The sequence below is a fragment of the Protomyctophum parallelum genome (genome assembly GCF_964188405.1).
Source record: "Protomyctophum parallelum genome assembly, chromosome: 14".
NCBI lineage: Eukaryota > Metazoa > Chordata > Actinopteri > Myctophiformes > Myctophidae > Protomyctophum > Protomyctophum parallelum.
Window position 1 is genome coordinate 5,665,462 of NC_139709.1, and position 5,893 is coordinate 5,671,354.

Consider the following 5,893-nt stretch of genomic DNA (forward strand, 5'->3'; position numbering starts at 1 on the left):
CAGCACATGTGAGCCAGACAGAGATCTAACAAGGCCGTCCATTATATGTGAGGCGACACGCAGCACATGTAGCCACAGATACAACAAGGCCGTCCATTATGTGAAGGTCAGCAGCGATGCTGAACTCCGCCACAAAGCCTGCAGCCCATGACAAGGCATGTTGTTTCACTTTCTTTGTTTCAAAAGCACTCACGTGTACAATCTCTGAGTATGCTAGTGTCTCGGTGGACAAAGGAAGAAAAACCCTTCATTTATAGAATATACGCCCTTGATGAGTCGTGAGGCCCAGAAGGGCAGAAGCCTGTCTCGTGTTTCTGTAGCGTGATGTACAACATACATACTGATTGATTGATTGAAGTATCTATTAACAGTTTGCAGAATCACAGTACATTTCAAGCACAAACTCAATACAGCTGTTAACTGTGAGTGGACGACCCAATTAAGCATTATACACTTGTTTGCAAGAGGGTCCACCATGTTCAATTCATCAAAACATGTAGAGACGTACAAATAGACACTTCTATATAGACCGATTCCGTAGCGGTTTCATGGTCGCAGCCTACATATTTCCTGTAGGCGGACTCGACGTAGCTGCGGGGATAAAACCCTCACCAGGCGCACCTCTTCCACTACAGTGAACGGCAGAGTGACTGATGTTAGTTTGCCTCAAACTTTACTCCTTTACCTGCTTTTTTACTAACACTAACATTACAAAGATGCCCAGAACATCGAGATGAACCTGTGTAGTTTATGGCTGCTCCAACAGTAGTGGCAACATAAAAAATAAAATAAAACAGAATGTCTAATATCCACCGTGGTGGCTGAGACCAGAGCTATTGAGTAATGGTTGAGACGAAGCAGGGAAAGATACATAACGCCAGTCTTACCCAATACCAAATCTTTCTGTTTTATGAACACAAGGCTGCTGTATTGTATACCTCATACTAAGCATTTAAAGTATGAGGTATAAAGTACACTGGCGTTATGTATCTTTCCCTGCTTCGTCTCAACCATTACTCAATGGCTCTGGTCTCAGCCACCACGGTGGATATTAGACATTCCATTTATTTTATTTTTTATGTTGCCACTACTGTGCCACTACACAGGTTCATCTCGATGTTCTGGGCATCTTTGTAATGTTAGTGTTAGTAAAAAAGCAGGTAAAGGAGTAAAGTTTGAGGCAAACTAACATCAGTCACTCTGCCGTTCACTGTAGTGGAAGATGTGCGCCTGGTGAGGGCTTTACCCCCGCAGCTACGTCGAGTCCGCCTACAGGAAATACGTAGGCTGCGACCATGAGACCAGCTACGGAATCGGTCTATAGTCAAAGAACAGAACAGGAATTCATCATAAAGGAGGGAAAAAGGGAAAAGAAACATATACAGTGAGGGGGAAAAAGGGGTGGGGGGGATACATGAATGAATGACAAATACATTAAAACAAAACGGAAACAAAGAATTACACCAACAATGTCCGAAAAGGAGTAGGAGTAAGTATAAAACTTATTAAACCCCTACCCCCCCTTTTGCTTTTACCCATATAACTTTTGGAAAATTGTGGAATACAAATTATATATATATAAAAAAAGTACTCAATGAAAATAGGGTTTTGAGTGATTTAATAAAAACAAAAAAAGTTCCACTTTCTTAAAATCCTATTCGGTATGTGAATCTCTTCATGCATCGAACCTTTTTAATCCATTCTGAACGGGAACCCATTTTGGTGTTAGCATCACGTTATGCTTTAGCTATTGAAAAATAACAGATCTACAAGCTCATAGCGCGCCACCGAGTGGCGCGCTAAGAGCTTGTAGGTCTGCTATTTTTGAAAAATCGAAGGACTGACATAGAAACAGCTTTTTCAGAGAACTGTCAGGATGTAGAAAAGAAGACATTTTTAGAATCTGATCTCAGGTCAGAATGGGTTAAATGACTTCTGAATGATGTAAAAGGTATTTTTTTTCCGCCTCAGCCAAGGTGTCTATCAGCAATCTTTCATTCTCTGTCAGATAAGAACAGCTCTCCTTGAATCATAACAAGCTGTCTGGAACTTGAGCAGAATATTTTTACACAGAAAGCGGATATAGCAATTTGCTTTTGTGCGTGCGCATGCGTGCGTGCGTGCGTGCATGTGTGCGTGCGCCCGTCCTTGACCCACTCTTGTTGGGTGGCACTAAGTATTTCATTCCCTGTGAGTGATCACATCATAATCACAGCAAATATTTGCTGGGAGAGTGATGCTCTCTCTCTCTCTCTCTCTCTCTCTCTCTCTGTGTGTGTGCGTGTGTGTGTGCGTGCAAGAAGTTGAAAAGTTTAACGTTGCATCTCGCTGAAGTTGCTACAGAAACAGGAGATAGGCTCCTGCCCCTATAGGCCTCATGGCTACAGAAACAGGAGATAGGCTCCATATGGGCCTCATGGCTACAGAAACAGGAGATAGGCTCCATATGGGCCTCATGGCTACAGAAACAGGAGCTAGGCTCCTGCCCCTATGGGCCTCATGGCTACAGAAACAGGAGATAGGCTCCTGCCCCTATGGGCCTCATGGCTACAGAAACAGGAGATAGGCTCCTGCCCCTATGGGCCTCATGGCTACAGAAACAGGAGATAGGCTCCTGCCCCTATGGGCCTCATGGCTACAGAAACAGGAGATAGGCTCCTGCCCCTATGGGCCTCATGGCTACAGAAACAGGAGATAGGCTCCTGCCCTATGGGCCTCATGGCTACAGAAACAGGAGATAGGCTCCATATGGGCCTCATGGCTACAGAAACAGGAGATAGGCTCCATATGGGCCTCATGGCTACAGAAACAGGAGCTAGGCTCCTGCCCCTATGGGCCTCATGGCTACAGAAACAGGAGATAGGCTCCTGCCCCTATGGGCCTCATGGCTACAGAAACAGGAGATAGGCTCCTGCCCCTATGGGCCTCATGGCTACAGAAACAGGAGATAGGCTCCTGCCCCTATGGGCCTCATGGCTACAGAAACAGGAGATAGGCTCCTGCCCTATGGGCCTCATGGCTACAGAAACAGGAGATAGGCTCCTCCCCCTATTGGCCTCATGGCTACAGAAACAGGTGATAGGCTCCTGCCCCTATGGGCCTCATGGCTACAGAAACAGGAGATAGGCTCCTGCCCCTATGGGCCTCATGGCTACAGAAACAGGAGATAGGCTCCTGCCCCTATGGGCCTCATGGCTACAGAAACTGGAGATAGCCTCCTGCCCCTATTGGCCTCATGGCTACAGAAACAGGAGATAGGCTCCTGCCCCTATGGGCCTCATGGCTACAGAAACAGGAGATAGGCTCCTGCCCCTATGGGCCTCATGGCTACAGAAACAGGAGATAGGCTCCTGCCCCTATGGGCCCCATGGCTACAGAAACAGGAGATAGGCTCCTGCCCCTATGGGCCCCATGGCTACAGAAACAGGAGATAGGCTCCTGCCCCTATGGGCCCCATGGCTACAGAAACAGGAGATAGGCTCCTGCCCCTATGGGCCTCATGGCTACAGAAACAGGAGATAGGCTCCTGCCCCTATGGGCCCCATGGCTACAGAAACAGGAGATAGGCTCCTGCCCTATGGGCCTCATGGCTACAGAAACAGGAGATAGGCTCCTGCCCTATGGGCCTCATGGCTACAGAAACAGGAGATAGGCTCCTGCCCCTATGGGCCTCATGGCTACAGAAACAGGAGATAGGCTCCTGCCCGTATGGGCCTCATGGCTACAGAAACAGGAGATAGGCTCCTGCCCCTATGGGCCTCATGGCTACAGAAACAGGAGATAGGCTCCTGCCCCTATGGGCCTCATGGCTACAGAAACAGGAGATAGGCTCCTGCCCCTATGGGCCTCATGGCTACAGAAACAGGAGATAGGCTCCTGCCCCTATTGGCCTCATGGCTACAGAAACAGGTGATAGGCTCCTGCCCCTATGGGCCTCATGGCTACAGAAACAGGAGATAGGCTCCTGCCCCTATGGGCTTCATAGCTACAGAAACAGGAGATAGGCTCCTGCCCCTATGGGCCTCATGGCTACAGAAACAGGAGATAGCCTCCTGCCCCTATGGGCCTCATGGCTACATAAACAGGTGATAGGCTCCTGCCCATATAGACCTCATGGCTACAGAAACAGGAGATAGCCTCCTGCCCCTATTGGCCTCATGGCTACAGAAACAGGAGATAGGCTCCTGCCCCTATGGGCCTCATGGCTACAGAAACAGGATATAGGCTCCTGCCCCTATGGGCCTCATGGCTACAGAAACAGGAGATAGGCTCCTGCCCGTATGGGCCTCATGGCTACAGAAACAGGAGATAGGCTCCTGCCCCTATGGGCCTCATGGCTACAGAAACAGGAGATAGGCTCCTGCCCCTATGGGCCTCATGGCTACAGAAACAGGAGATAGGCTCCTGCCCCTATGGGCCTCATGGCTACAGAAACAGGAGATAGGCTCCTGCCCCTATTGGCCTCATGGCTACAGAAACAGGTGATAGGCTCCTGCCCCTATGGGCCTCATGGCTACAGAAACAGGAGATAGGCTCCTGCCCCTATGGGCTTCATAGCTACAGAAACAGGAGATAGGCTCCTGCCCCTATGGGCCTCATGGCTACAGAAACAGGAGATAGCCTCCTGCCCCTATGGGCCTCATGGCTACATAAACAGGTGATAGGCTCCTGCCCATATAGACCTCATGGCTACAGAAACAGGAGATAGCCTCCTGCCCCTATTGGCCTCATGGCTACAGAAACAGGAGATAGGCTCCTGCCCCTATGGGCCTCATGGCTACAGAAACAGGATATAGGCTCCTGCCCCTATGGGCCTCATGGCTACAGAAACAGGAGATAGGCTCCTGCCCCTATGGGCCTCATGGCTACAGAAACAGGAGATAGGCTCCTGCCCCTATGGGCCTCATGGCTACAGAAACAGGAGATAGGCTCCTGCCCATATGGGCCTCATGGCTACAGAAACAGGAGATAGGCTCCTGCCCCTATGGGCCTCATGGCTACAGAAACAGGAGATAGGCTCCTGTCCCTATGGGCCTCATGGCTACAGAAACAGGAGATAGGCTCCTGCCCCTATGGGCCTCATGGCTACAGAAACAGGAGATAGGCTCCTGCCATATGGGCCTCATGGCTACAGAAACAGGAGATAGGCTTTCATGGCTACAGAAACAGGAGATAGGCTCCATATGGGCCTCATGGCTACAGAAACAGGAGATAGGCTCCATATGGGCCTCATGGCTACAGAAACAGGAGATATCTTGTCAAGGATTACTACCTTACAGGGGCAGCTGGGCAGAGTGAGCATGCATAATGCATGTACATTCATGTGTGTGTGTGTGTGTGTGTGTGTGTACATACACACGTGCGCACACACACACACAGACACACGCCAGTATATAAAAAGATAACCTTGGATGTGAGAAGCAGCTGTCAGCTGTGATAAATAACACTGTTTGTTTTCTTCTTTACCTTGATTACAGAAACAGTTGCCTTGATACGATCAAACTTATACAGTATATGATACCCAAAGCACTCGATGTCAACTCCAATGTGTCTGGAAGGAAGGGAGAAGGAAAGAACGAAAAGGAACACATTCATGTGCCCGGATTGTATTTAATTTGTGTTTTTATTTTGCATCTCATTGCTGTCCTCCAGTGCCAATGATCATGGGATTCCATTTCTTATTTTCCCTCACAGACTCACTCACACTCGCACAAACATGTAAAACACGGAGAAGGCGGATCGTAGCAGATGAACCCGTTGGCATTGGAGAGCTCCAACAATACAATCATTACAATGTTCTAGGGGCCCAGACATCGCAGCAGCAATTATAATTATAGTAATACTAAACATCTAAAGGGAATTAACACAATAATCACAATCATATTAGCATATT